The sequence below is a fragment of the Eubalaena glacialis genome, chromosome 3 (assembly GCF_028564815.1).
Source record: "Eubalaena glacialis isolate mEubGla1 chromosome 3, mEubGla1.1.hap2.+ XY, whole genome shotgun sequence".
NCBI lineage: Eukaryota > Metazoa > Chordata > Mammalia > Artiodactyla > Balaenidae > Eubalaena > Eubalaena glacialis.
The window spans coordinates 49,764,030-49,778,585 of record NC_083718.1 but is presented as its reverse complement, the minus strand read 5'-3'; the positions used below and the strand labels follow the sequence as shown (position 1 = coordinate 49,778,585).

Genomic DNA, 14,556 nt, shown 5'->3' with positions numbered 1-14,556 from the left:
AATACCAACCTCCTAATTTATCCCTCCCCCCTCCTTTCCCCTTTGGTAACCATAAGTTTAGGAGGTGATATCCTACACTGTTGGTGGGAATGTAAATTGGTACAACCACTATGGAGAACAGCATGGAGGTTCCTTAAAAAACTTAAAATAGAACTACCACATGATCCAGCAATCTCACTCCTGGGCATATATCCAGAGAAAACCATAATTCAAAAGGATACATGCACCCCAATGTTCACTGCAGCACTATTTACAATAGCCAAGACATGGAAGCAACCTAAATGTCTATCGACAAAGGAATGGATAAAGAAGCTGTGGTACATATATGCAATGGAATATTACTCAGCCGTAAAAAAGAATGAAATAATGCCATTTGGAGCAACATGGATGGACTTAGAGATTATCATACTAAGTGAAGTAACTCAGACAGAGAAAGGCAAGTATCATATGATATCACTCATATGTGGAATCTAATTTTTAAAAAAGGATACAAATGAACTTATTTACAATACAGAAGCAGACTTATAGATATCAAAAACAAACTTATGGTTACCAAAGAGAAAATGTCAGGGGGAGGGATAAATCAGGAGCTTGGGATGAACACACGCACACTACTATATATAAGACAAATGACCGACGGGGACCTACTGCATAGCACAGGGAACTCTACCCAATATTCTGTGATACAGGGAGAACAGCTCGGTGCTTTGTGACCACCTAGAGGGGTGGAATAGGGAGGATGGGAGGGAGACGCAAGAGGGAGGCGATATGGGGATATATGTATATGTATAGCTGATTCACTTTGTTATAAAGCAGAAACTAACACACCATTGTAAAGCAATTATACTCCAATAAAGATGTTAAAAATAAAATTAAATTAAATTAAATTTAAAAAATATTCTGTGATAACCTGTATGAGAAAAACATCTTAAAAAGAATGACTATATGTGTATGTATAACTGAATCACTTTGCTGTGAAACTAACCTGAAACTAACACAACATTATAAATCAACTATTCTCTAATAAAATTATTAAAAAATAGAATAAAATGAAATGAAATGAAATAAAATAAAATAAAACCTTTACCCACTATTGTTCAAGAAGACAGATCATGTAAAATTTTTTAATGTAAGTTAAAATTAACATTTTGATGTAAATACATGATTTTTCATAGGAAAGATAAGTATCATTCTATGAATTTTTAATTTTCATATTTGTATACATAGACATAGTGTGTGTGTTCCAAATGATGATTAAAAAGGTGTTTTTTTTAAATGTGGATCACAATTTTAAAAATTTGAAAGCCATTGCTTTACCTCATTGAATTGTTACAAAAATGCTGCAATAAAAACATTATTCCATTTTTGCAGATGAGGAAACTTAGACTGAAAGAAATTAACTCAGCTTCCTCAGCACTGTGGAAGTAGAGAAATTAGCATTCAAATTCAAGTAAAATGAATCGAAAGTCAATACTATGTCCACTGTTTCATACTCCCCTATATTCTACAACTAAATTCTAGACTCAAATTTTAAATGCTATGATACATATGAATGTCAAATTTCTTTTGGAAGATATTGTTGATGAATTTGTCTTTGTTACCCCAGTTGAAATCATGTCAATAAAGCAAAACTAGATTTTAAGAAAAAAAAGTTTAGAAGGTGATAGTTGAGTAAAGATCTGAGGGAGGTTAGGGATTAAGGTGTGCAGATATTGGGGGTGGGGTGGGCCAAGGAAGAGTATTCTAGTCAGAGGGAACAGCAAGTACAAAAACTCTGAGGTAGAGATGTGACTAGTCTTTTCCAGAAGGCTACTATGACTGGAAAATATATCAGTTATCTATTCCACAATAATGCTAAGTAACAAGCAACCTCAGAACCCCAGTGGTATATCATAATAAACACTTAGTTTTACTCATGAGTCTAAAGATCACCTGGGTGGTTCTGCTGAGCTGAGCTGAGCTTAGCAGGGCTCATTCATGCCTCTGCAGTCAGTGGCAAGCCAGCATAGTTCTGATCTTGGGCTCTCTCACATGTGTTGAACCTTGGATAAGACAACTGGGTTGATTTAGCTCAGCTCCACATACCTGTGTGTCTCTCATCCTCCAGTAAGGTGATATTCTGTTCTCATGCCTAGCAGGGAGGGTGGGGAGAAAGGCGAGGAGAGAAAGAAAGAAGAGGGGGAGAGACTGTAACAGGAGGAGAGAAAGGGAGAGAGGGGATGGTGAAAAAGAGAGAGAGAAACAGGGTGGGGAGAGGGAAGAAAAGAGAGAGCGGGCACGTACACAAGACCTCTTGAGGCCTGGGCTCAGAACTGAAACAACGGTACTTCTGCCACAGTCTGTTGGCGAGAGCAATTCATAACACCAGCTTAGTTTCAAGGGGTCGGGAACAAACTTCACTCCTTCACGGGGAGAGCCTTGAAGTCACATTGCAAAGGATGTGAATATAGTGAAGGGTGAAAAATTAGGACCAGTTTTTGCTGTGAGTCTACCACATTGAGCTGGTAGGAGATAAGGTCAGAGAGGTAATGGGAATCGAGGTGGTATAGGGCCTTGCAGACCAGTGCAAGTCTTTTGGCTTTTACTCTGAGGTGAGAAGCCATTGGAGGGGTGCCAGAAGAGGAGTAACACAGCCTGACTTGTATTTTAATGGAATCACTCTGGCTGTCATGTTGAGAGTAGACTGAAGAAGGGAAGGAGACCAGTGTGGAGGCTACTGCAGTGAACCAGGCAAGAAGCGATGGCGGCTTGACCAGGAAAGTAGTCATAGAAGTGCTGAGAAGTAGTCAGGTAATGGACATAATTTGAAGGGGGAATGGCCAGGATTTGCCTACAATACAAATGTAGGATATAGAATGAAAGAAGAAAAACAGATGACTCCAAAGCACTGGCCAGTTAGTTACTCTAGAAAAACTGTGTTGCAATGTACTGAGATGATTAAGGTTGTGGGAAGAGTAAATTTCAGAGGAAATATTCTTCAAAACTCCTTAACTGCCTGACAGTTTCTTTCAGTACCTTGAGATGCAATTAAGTTAGACCAGAAGATATGACTTCAGTCAGAGCAGCCAGGGGCTCTCCTACAGTCCTTCTCATGACCTTAGACACGGGTTCTCACAGATCCAGAGCTGGCAACCACTGGGACATACTATGCTGTACAGCCTGACCAGTTGTTTACAGCCAGCATTTCTGACGTTAGTTGCGGCATCTGCTCTGATTGGTTGTAGAATCCACTCTTGTTTCACCCTCCATTCTGATCGGTTGGAACGCAGTTTAATTTTCTTTCTCCATGGCAGAGCCAGGAGAAGTAAAATATGGGTGGAAGTGCTCTACTTTCTAAAAGGCAGGGACCGTATCTCATCCAACTTTGTACTTCCAGATGGAAGAGGGTGGATGGATTCACTTAGATTCACTCCATTCATAGCAAAAGCATCTCAGGTTTCACACTCTATTGAGGATTGACATATGATTTTTTTCTGTTAAAAAAAAAAAAAAGGCACTTTGAAAGATAATCATGATTCTATGTGATCAGTATAAAGCATCGAATACTCTGTGCAGACTTAAAAACCCCCTATTTGGATAGGTAAGGAAAGTTACTATTGGAAGGGAGGAGTGTTCCTTGTCTCCCTAAATTCCATCTTGGCTCATGGAGGGGGGAACTGACACCAACATTTTAGTGCTGTCTTCACGGGAGGAGAAGTGCCGGAGCGGGAGGTTCCACCTCTCTCTGCTCCTTGTTGCTTACTCCGCCTCGGACAAAAATGGCAAATCTGATGGGTGAAAATCTGACATGTACTAAGCCACGCTTTCCTAATGGGCAGGGACTTTTGCCTGCTGAGCAAAACCAGTTCAGTGCGTTCCCTTCACCTGAGCGTTCTCCGTCCCAGGGAGCAGGCTCCGACTCTGCCACCTTGTGGTTGGAGCAGTGAGGCAGCTCTGTTCCTTACCGCCGGCTGCTGAGTGAACCTGGGTTGGCTCTGCACACCCAACCCCTTTCTCAGACACACTGGCTGAGCAGATCCCAAGGTCTGGCTGTGATGGGAGTAGGAGGACTCACTCGGCCCCAGTCACGTTGCCCTGCATTCAGAATCCCTGACCCAGTGCCCTACTCAGCTCCATTTGTGTGAGTCCCCACTGGTGACAAGTGAGATGAGTCCTAGAACCTGAATCCCCAGCATCAACAGCAAACCCAAGTGAGATTCTTAAAACACTGGAAGTTGCTCTCATGTTAATCTTCAGCATAGTCTTTCTTCCTCTCCCTTTTTTTTTTTTTTTTTTGCACTTCTGGAATAGTCCTTCTTTATGCCTCCATCCTTTTTTCTGAACCATATTTGAGAGAATGTGAAATTGCATATTTATTATTGGTTTCAACTAACAGAAACACACTTGAGCTCTCTTAAAGACAAGAGATAGAGCTTATTTTATTTTTTACAAATTTATTTATTTATTTTTGGCTGCGTTGGGTCTTTGTTGCTATGCATGGGCTTTCTCTAGTTGCGCCGAGCGGGGGCTACTCTTCGTTGTGGTGTGCGGCCTTCTCATTGCGGCGGCTTCTCTTGTTGTGGAGCACGGGCTCTAGGCGCTCAGGCTTCAGTAGTTGTGGCACATGGGCTCAGTAGTTGTGGCGCACGGGCTTAGTTGCTCCGCGGCATGTGGGATCTTCCCGGACCGGGGCTCGAACCCATGTCCCCTGCATTGGCAGGCGGATTCTTAACCACTGCACCACCAGGGAAGCCCCTAGAGTTTATTTTAGAGACAGGTTTATCTCAGAACCCAGGGGCAGGTAGCTAGTGGACTCTAGAAATAAACTAGAGCCAGAGCCTCAAATGCAGTCAGGACCTTCCCTCCCGTCTCTAGAGGAGGTGACCATACATTTCAGTTTCTGTAGGAACATCCTGGTTTACTCTTTCGCTCTGCCCACAATCACTGTATGTCAGTGTGGGTCCAATCAAGAGGCAGAAACCTCAAGGTGACTTAAATAGGAGAAATTTAATGTAAATATTTTAAATTTTCTGATGAAAGAGCAATTATAGGATATAAGGGAACTCTATGTGGTACCCTAAAGCTGAGGGAGAGTACCCAAGGAGGGACAACAGCAAAAGAGGACTCCCTTCCCAAGGCTGGGATTGCAACCACTGGGCAGTGGAGAGGTCTGCTGGTCCGCCCGGTCCAGAGCTGGTCTGCAGTCACTGGGCAAGCAGGAAGCAACTCTCTGAGACACAGCGGGGTGTAGAAAAACCACATCCAGTGGCCTGGCACATGGGCGTGCAGAGCAAGTACAAGTGCCATTGCAGATAGGAGGCCTGGAGCATATGGTGTCCATGTCAGGAAGCCCACAGGAAGGGGATTGTTAGGGCAGGCCAAGGCTGCAAGGACAGCAAGGGACCATGACTTTGGGGCCTGTGCCAGAACTGGGTCAGAGTACCACCAGCTGGTAATGTAGCTGCCAGAAACAGCAGGAGGGCCCCTTCCTCCTGCGTTCTCCCTTGAGTGACCTCTACTGAGAAAGCTTAACAAGTGCTCTTTGTAAAGGAGAAATGCTTAAAGGAATTCCATCTATTATTGCAGAGCACGCATTGAAGGGTGAATTCGGATCTGAGTGACAATAAATTGCTAACTGGCACAAATTTCAACAGTACCCTGGTAAGAATGATTAATTCCCAGAATAGTCAGATTCATAGAGAAAGAGAGCAGAATGGTAGTTACCAGGAGCTAGGAGAATGGGGAAACAGAGAATTATTGTTTAATGGGTACAGAGTTTCAGTTTGGGAAGATAAAAAGTTCTGGAGATGGATGGTGGTGATGGCTGTACAACAATGTGAATGTACTTAATATTAATACCACTGAATTGCTCACTCAAAAAGGGTTAAAACGGTAAGTTTTCTGTTATGTATATTCTACTACAATTTTTAGAAAGATTAATTCATGGTTATTGTATTCATGTCTCACTTTTGCTCCTCTCCATACATCCACTTTCTTCTTCCTTTCTCTGTTTCTCAGTCCACACACTGAAAACATGGCCACCAACAGCTCCTGACCTAAAACAGCTCTCCTATTGTCAAGAAACCAGCCAGACTGAGTCTGGACTCTCACAGTTTCCTCTTCCAAATTCTCCTGGAAGTTCTGCAGCAGCTTTGGTCCAATGCTCACTTTGGTTATTTGGGCCAGTATCATCTGCTATAGACCTGTTTTCAGAAGTGTTTATTTGTTGTTTTGGGGGTAGGATGGATGAGGAGGGAACTTTACTGACAAAAGAAGAGGAATCCACTATAATCATTTAATGACTCCCCTCCAGAATTTTAACCAGATGGGGAAGTCAGGCAAAAAATACACACACACACACACACACACACACACACACACACACACACATATATATATATATATACACACTCACATCAAGACACACACACACACACATATATATATATACACACTCACATCAAGAGTAAAATCAATAGGTAAAATGATGCCAGATCAGTAAAAGTTTTTTTATCCTTTCCACCTATGCTAGTAGTCTGAATTAATATTAGAGGCATATGGCAGAATAATCATAATTATTTATCAAGCTAATTAACCATATTTAGTTTCCTAATTGGCCATAAAATGGCAGAAATCTTTATATATACGGTGAGACTTAAAAATTAATTGTGGTTGTTATAGGGATTGTCATTTTTTATTTTTGCAGGCACAACTCCTTGAAATGATATATATTCCCATCAGGTGCTTCAGAGAAGCACTGGTCTTTCTCTTGACAGACAATGTGCATTTTGGCACCAAATTATTGGATGGAAAAGTACAGGCGTTTTCCAAGCCCTAAACACAGAGCATGTCATCTATTAGTTTGGATTTCTTCCTTAACTATTGTCACACCAATATGTGGTGGTTTTTCTAAGAAGAAATCAATCCAAATCTGTCTTTGGACTCAGAATCCAGGAAGCCTGGGTTTTATCACTGGCTTGGTCACAGATGCACTGAAAATGGGCAAGTCACTTCCATCTTTGTCTGAATTTCTCCATCTGGCAAATGTAGATTCTGACACTCACCATCAGATAATGTTTGCAAAATGTTTGACGGTCCTTGCTGGTAGACAGTATGTAATTGCAAACTGTTGCAATTTTTTTTCTGTCCTAAAAATTCTTCTCTTTTCTAGAAACTATTTTTAAATTAAAAATATCACTTTTAAAATATGGCTACCAGGCAATAACAATTCAGTTGGTAATGGAGAGTAATTTGAAAAAAAAAAAAGTACAGGTCTTTTTCCGTGGCATTCCCCAGAGGTAACAGCTTAAAATTGCTCTAACTTTAATCCTTCTGAGACCAACACCGACAATAATAATTTATTAGCCTTTTATCTTCGTTGTATCGACTTCAAAGTACATCTGATGGGCCCCCTCATGAAAGATGCAGATCTTTGCTCATTTACACTTCAACAACCACTGCCAGATGTATTTCATTTTTTATTATTCTGTTACATACTTCTATAGCTTTACCCAATACATCCCTCCATTTCTTGATCCATCAATTTCAGACGGTATCTCTTGACTTCCCTCTAAGACAAGAGATTTAATAGCCCTGTGTTCCCCTCCTCCCCTCATGGCTACCCCCAATGTCACAGCTTCAGTTCATCGTATAGTTAATTTTTCATCATCAAAACTTATAGAATTTATACTTTCTTATATAATTAATTCATCTGCATTTTGGCTGTTCATTAAGTTTAAAAATAACCAGGACTTATTTTAATTAAATGAATATTAGTCATTATTTGGTAAATTTCATTCTATTCAAATAAAAAATATTTATTGATTACATACTCTGGACCAGCACCGTTCTAAGTGCTAGGGATAGATCAATGAAGAAAACAGACAGAATATCCCTTCATATCCCCTCTATGCCTTCATAGAGCTTACATTTTAACATATGTTTGGACTCATAGAAAAAGTGAAGAAATTCTATGGCATATAACCTTGCCAGTAGAAAAAGAAAGGCACATACCTAAATTGGGAGGAAGAGGAAAGAAGTAGAGGAAGCAAGGTGCTGAATTTTTATAATGTATTATTGTCATATGCCTTCACTTTCTCACTAAGATAATAATCTAGAATCTGCAACACTTTAGAGGAAATTAATTTTCTTCTTGAAGCTATTCTTTGCAGAGCTTCCTGATTTGCTAATCCAACTTGGGTTGCTAACTTTTGAGGCTTAGTTTTCAATGTCATTTTACTCCAGGAGGGGAGCGGTGTTGTTCTGTTTATTGCAGGGATTTTTTTTGTTTTTGTTTTTTTCCAGCTTTCCTTTGTATCGAGCAGCTGAGTTTAGTCAATTGTTATTTGAATTGCTTGTTTTTCTCTTTTCTTTATCTTTCTGGAATAAATTCTCAAATCATTATTTCAAGAAGCAAAATTCTGAAGATAGTAAAAAAATCAATGGTTGCCAGGAGTTGGGGGCAAGGAGGGAGGGATGAATAGTTGGAGCACAGAGGATTTTAGGCCAGTGAAAATACCCTGTATGATACTATAATGATGGATATATATTATTATACATTTGTCCAAATCCAAAGAATATACAACACCAAGAGTGAACCCTAAAGTAACTGTGGACTTTGGGTAACTGTGATGTGTCATTGTAGGGTCATCAATTGTAACAAGTGTACCACACTGTGTGCACGATGTCGATAATGGGGGAGGCTATGCATGGGTGGGGTTTGGAGGCATATGGAAAATTTTCATACCTTCTTCTTAATTTTGCTCTGAACCTAAAACTGCTCCAAAAAAGTCTTCCTTTAAAAATTATGCTTAACCTGCTATATAAAAAATAAATTAATTAAATTAAATTTAAAAAAAAATTATGTTAACTGAAAAAAGCCAGTCACAAAAGACCAATATTGTATGACTCCCTTTATATGAATTATCCAGTATAAGCAAATCTATAGACAGAAAGTAGGATAGTGGTTGCCTAAGGCTGGCAGAACAGTAGGTTTAGGAGTTGATGGCTAAAGGATACAGGGTTTCTATTTGGTGATGAAAATATTATCAAATTGATTTTGGTGATGTTCGTACAATTCAAATATACTAAAAATAACTGAACTGTACACTTAAAAAAGTAAGATTGAATCAGGAGACAATATTGAATAGGGTTTAAGAATATAGATTTTGAAATTAGGCTGACCTGCGTTCAAATCCTGGCTTTACTACTTACTGGTTGTGTGACTTTCATGAGGTACTACATTCTCTGTGAACTTCACTGTCCACATCTGGAAAATACACATAAAGATATCTGACTCAAAACATACACACACACCCCATCCTCAAAGAGTCTGGAAAGTGTCCTGAGGAAGCAGGACAGTGGTGGCCAAAGGCTTCCACCCCTTCCTCTGCAGCAGCTTCACCTCGCTGACTGACTGCTTTCGCATGGACGCAGCTCTGTGCTGCCATCCTTGCCTCGAGGAGGGAAGACAGATCAAATTCAGTGAGAGATCAACTAATTGTCACCCTCTCTTGGCCCTTTCTTTCCGTCCGAGTTTTATCAATCTCAGTCCCATGTCCATAAAGCCCCTCCCTCAAATTTCAAAAAGAGGGATGAAAAAGAGTAAGAAATTAAAAATCTCCATCATGATGTTATACCCAAGGTTCCAGGTTCACTGTGGACAAGGATTGGACATTTATCAAGTACAAACTCCAGACTAGGATGAATTACGTCATTTGTTGTGGAAATTACAAGTGGTACTTAGTTGCTAGCTTACTTTGGCCAGACCAAGTGGATTAATCATTATGGTGTAATATAAAGTCCACATGAAACAAAGTCAGCCTAGCAATTTTAGCCAGAAAGGGCAGTGTAAACACTTCAAAAACAACCAGGCAAAAAAATATAAACTGTGGAGAACAGCCACTTCCAAAGCCACAGCAAACTCAGGGACCAGTTTTCCAAGAAAATGTTTTATCTCAAGCCAAGTGGACCTAATACTAAAGCCCTAAGATTAAAGCCTGTTGTATCTACCAATCCATAGTATCAATAAAGGACCACTCATCCAAGGTAAGAGCATTCCCAACTCCTTTTTTTTAACCTACTTTACTCTGATCTAAAATGGACTCTTACAGAGAAGTCGACAAGGAAGCCATGGCTAATATTTGGGCAGGAAGCAAATACACCCTACCGTGGCAGTACAACACTAGAACTAGCCATCAGGGATGGTTGGTTCTTAGTAAGATGATAATGATGACATAGAGTCATGAAATTTCCAAGCTGAAGTGAAAATAAGAATATTAAACATGATGACAGTAATACAGTAATTATAGCAAACATTCATTAAGACCTGATTATGTCCAGGAAGTATTCTAAATACATCACATGTTTTAAATCATTGAATCCCAACCACAACCCTATAAGGTAAGTACAATAAACATTCCCATCATACAGAAGAGAAAACTGAGGGTAGAGACCAATTCTTTCTTTTGGCCCTTCTCAATACTGCGGCCAAGTGAGGTGAGGGATCTTGTATATAGTTATTGAGGTTTGTTTTATTTGCCTTCAGACTTCCTTCTTCATAAATTCTTCATCTTCTTCCTCTTTACTCCATTTCAGAGGCTCAATTACCCCTTTTATAAGTAAAGAAGACTATTTTCATGGAAAGATCCTTTATCAGCCCTTACTTGTCAGGATCACTGACATCCAAATGATGTGAGCCAAATCCAGTGTTAAATTCTCCATCTTCCTTTTGCTTGTCCCATCAGCAGGATTTGACATAATTGATCACTCTTTCCCTTCCTCCTCGGAAATCTTTTCTTCCTTTGGCTTCTGGTACACTATTCTCTCTTGAATTTCCTTCTACCTCAGTGGCTGCTACTTCACTGTCTCTTTTACTGGTTCCTTTTCTTTTCCCTGACTCTAAGCTGGAGTCTCCATCATTGGACCGCTTCTCTTCCATAACTACACTCACTCCCTTCGTGATTACTTCTAGTCATGTGGCTTTAAATATGATTCCTCAATTTATACTTCCAGTCAGGACTCTGTCCCAGAAGTCCAGACACATATATTCAGTTGCCTACTTAACGTCTCCACTTGGATGTCTAAGAGACATGTCAAACTTACTAGGACCAAAACCAAAGGTGTGGTTTCCCCTATCAAACCTGCTTCTCATACACTTTTCTCCACATTGGTAAATGGTAACTCCACCCTTCCAGTTGCTTAAGTCAAGAATCTTGACGTCATCCTTGACTCCTCTCTTTATCCCATATTCAAATGAACAAACCCTGTGTCTCTACTATCAACGATATCAATAGAGTTCAATATCAATATATATCTCCAGTTCTCACCATCTCCACAACTATTGCACTGGTCTGGTCCAAGCCTCTACCATCTTGCCTGAATTGTTATAATGGCATCCTAACTACTCTACTCCTCCACTCCTGCCCTACTACAGCAGCTAGAGGGCTCTTTTTAAAGTATAATGGCTTCATATGTCACTCAGAGCAATGACCAAATTTCTTCACTAGTTCATCGGCTCTGTGTGCTTTGCAAGTGTCCTAATCCCACCCAAATACCTCTCTCCTATAACTTCTCTTATCTCACTTGTTCTTGGTTTCCTTGCTGTTCTTGAATTATGAGTCATGCCCCTACCTCAGGGTCTTTGCACATGCTATCTCTCAGTCTGGAACACTCTTACATGTATGGTTGGCATCCACTCTTACTTTACTTACTTTTTACTGTGCTCAAAATCACCTTATTAGAGAAGGCACCTACTATAAATAACAATCCAGAACTTCTGCATTCCTGATACCCTTTCTTTTGATTTATTGTGAGCCTTGGCAGTTATGACCACTTGATTATTATATGTTTAATTGTTTATTGTTGATCTCATCCAATTAATTATCAGCCACATGAAGGCAGGGACTTTAGTTGTTTTGTTCACTATAATATCCCCAGCACCTCAAATAGTGCTTGACACTATTAATGAATGAATGAATGATGTTGAATCAGACTGTTACCTATCACAGGCATACTTGCAATTAAGATTTATCTCTCATTGCAAAAATAAAGGCATCTCTCCTCTCAAGGAACTTCATGATTTAAATATGGTGAGGGTGAATGTATCCATGAAATTATCTTTTTGCCGTCTCCGACTCTGCCGTCATATGGATCTATCCTGAGTACTGTTTTCTCTAAGAATTCACTTAAAAATTAAAATGAATGATAAAAGGGTGACTGTATTGCGTAAGTTTGGGCAGGGTTCTTTCAGGCATTAAAATGAGTTCATCATTATGGCCACTGGCTTGGCTCGAGTCCTTGTGCCACCTATGTGCTGTGGGAAGTCTTTTTTTTTTCCCCTCCACATCCTTTGGGGAAAAACCTGAAGAACTGAAAGTACAATGGCCACAGCTATTCTCTGAGAACAGACTTAGGGCTGTGTCCCTTCCTTTGAAAAGCATACCACACATACCCACTCCCAATATAAATACAATAACCATGAGTCTGACTGCCATGGAGACCCAGCTGCATCACAGACCTCATGCCAGATGAACAGAAGGTTAAAAGAAGGAATCTGCTGAAGAGGCCAAAAGTTTGGTTTGCTTGTGGACTGTTTTTTTAACCTTTGCCCATTCAGCAACTGTTAGTAACTGTTTTGTCTCTCTCCTCACCCCACAGTATTGTTCAGGGTCAAGCTTCCATTAGAGAGCACCTGACTTATATTACCCTTCTTCTTTTTTGATGTTAATATGGTTGGGCTTGATTAGAGTAAACAGAACAGGAGATTTGAATGAGTTCCTGTTTCCAAGGAAAGGAGGACCTGTTGATGCCTCACCCATATCCCCTCCACTTACCCTGGAGGTCAACTGCCTGTGGTTCCCACACACTCTGATGAATTCCTGTGACTCTGCCTGATGGCATTGTCTAGCTGCAGGACTAAGCTTGGCCGTGCTCTCTTATGCTCTAAGGAATGGAGTAGCCAACAGTGCTGAGGGCCGATGCCCCAGGTGTAGCACTCGGCCAGTGAGGGATGGGAGTAGGTGAATAAAGAATTCAGCTTTCTATTCCTTCTATTCCTGAGGAATAGTTCTCAGGTGTGTTCCATCCATTTTCTTAGAATGTCCCCAGTAGTATTAAGCCCCAGTCACCCACAATTCATTAACTCACAATTTATTGGCTTTATCCCCTTTATGACTCAATTTCTTATTCTCTCAATGTCCATCCTGTAATCACCTCCCAAATAAATTACTTGTACTGAAATTCTTTTTTCAGATTCTGATTTTGGGGAATACAAACTGAGATAGAGGCATATTTTGCTACCTGAAATGGCCTGGGCTGCAGCTTGCTTTTGAGGAGGACAAGCACCTGGAGCTACAGTGTCTGAAGTAGCAGCTGCTGCGGCCACCTAGACATTGTCACTGAGCTGTGTGAAGCGATATGGCAAGACTGAGTCTGGTAATATATTTTATCACTTGGATAATAATAAAATTACTTGGTTAGTAAATACCAAAGAAATGATACTCATTTCTTCACTTACTTTATTGACTTAAGCATACAGGTGTAAGTTACCAATATGAATAACATAGTAATGCATGTTATCATTTGATGATCAGTTGTTTGTTATGGTTTATTATTAGTTGTCTGTAATAGTTACATTGTATGTTTGTTATGCATGTTTAAGAAATAATAGTCATTTATGAATTTAATTTACTGAATTTTAAAAACGTGTTTAGGAAGCTCCAGAAATGAGGAAGCTTTTAAAAAAAAAAAACCTCCAGAAATCTACATTAAGGTCCCTTTGAATCTTTGCTAAGTACTGACCTACACATGCACAGAGTGAAATTATACAAAGCTGTTCAAAGAATGGTGGGGAGTTGTAAGCTTGCACAGGGATGAATGTGTTCAAACTCTGCTCATCCACAGTGGAGGATCGTTGGGACCACCTGGGGCATTTAGTGGGGATTCCTGAGAGGTCACACCTTAGAAGTAAGTATGAAATATTCCTGGAGTAAAAACTACTTTAGCACTACTTACAAAAGCTTAAAAACAGTTATCAAGAAGATTATTTTGGGCTTCCCTGGTGGTGCAGTGGTTAAGAATCCGCCTGGCATAGTGGTTAAGAATCCGCCTGCCAGTGCAAGGGACATGGGTTCAAGACCAGGTCCGGGAGGATCCCACATGCCGCGGAGCAACTAAGCCCGTGTGCCACAACTACTGAGCCTATGCTCTAGAGTTCGTGAGCCACAACTACTGAAGCCCACGCGCCTAGAACCCATGCTCCGCAACAAGAGAAGCCACCACAATGAGAAGCCCATGCACCACAACGAAGAGTAGCCCCCGTTCGCCGCAACTAGAGAAAGTCCACACACAGCAACAAAGACCCAACACAGCCAAAAATCAATAAGTAAAACAAATTTAAAAAAAAAAAGATTATTTTGATCTGATAGTGACTTAAGTATCTACAGATATAAAACCCAACCCTCTTTAAAAGAACACAACGAAATCCAGACACTCAACAATGTAACATTTACAAAGTCCAGAACCAATAAGTTTTTTTTTTTTTAACTAGATGTGAGAAGAAAATGGAAAACGTGTCCT

At 40.2% G+C, this 14,556-nt stretch overlaps 1 long non-coding RNA gene across 1 annotated transcript in view; it reads left to right on the top strand.

The window, feature by feature from the left end:
• The window catches only part of LOC133087918 (uncharacterized), a 45,543-nt gene extending 32,137 nt beyond the window's left edge, over positions 1-13,406 (top strand). The window contains exon 4 of the long non-coding RNA XR_009700470.1: positions 13,231-13,406. This is a non-coding gene — a long non-coding RNA (uncharacterized LOC133087918). The remainder of the gene's footprint in view (positions 1-13,230) is intronic.
• The last annotated feature ends 1,150 nt before the right edge of the window (positions 13,407-14,556 follow it).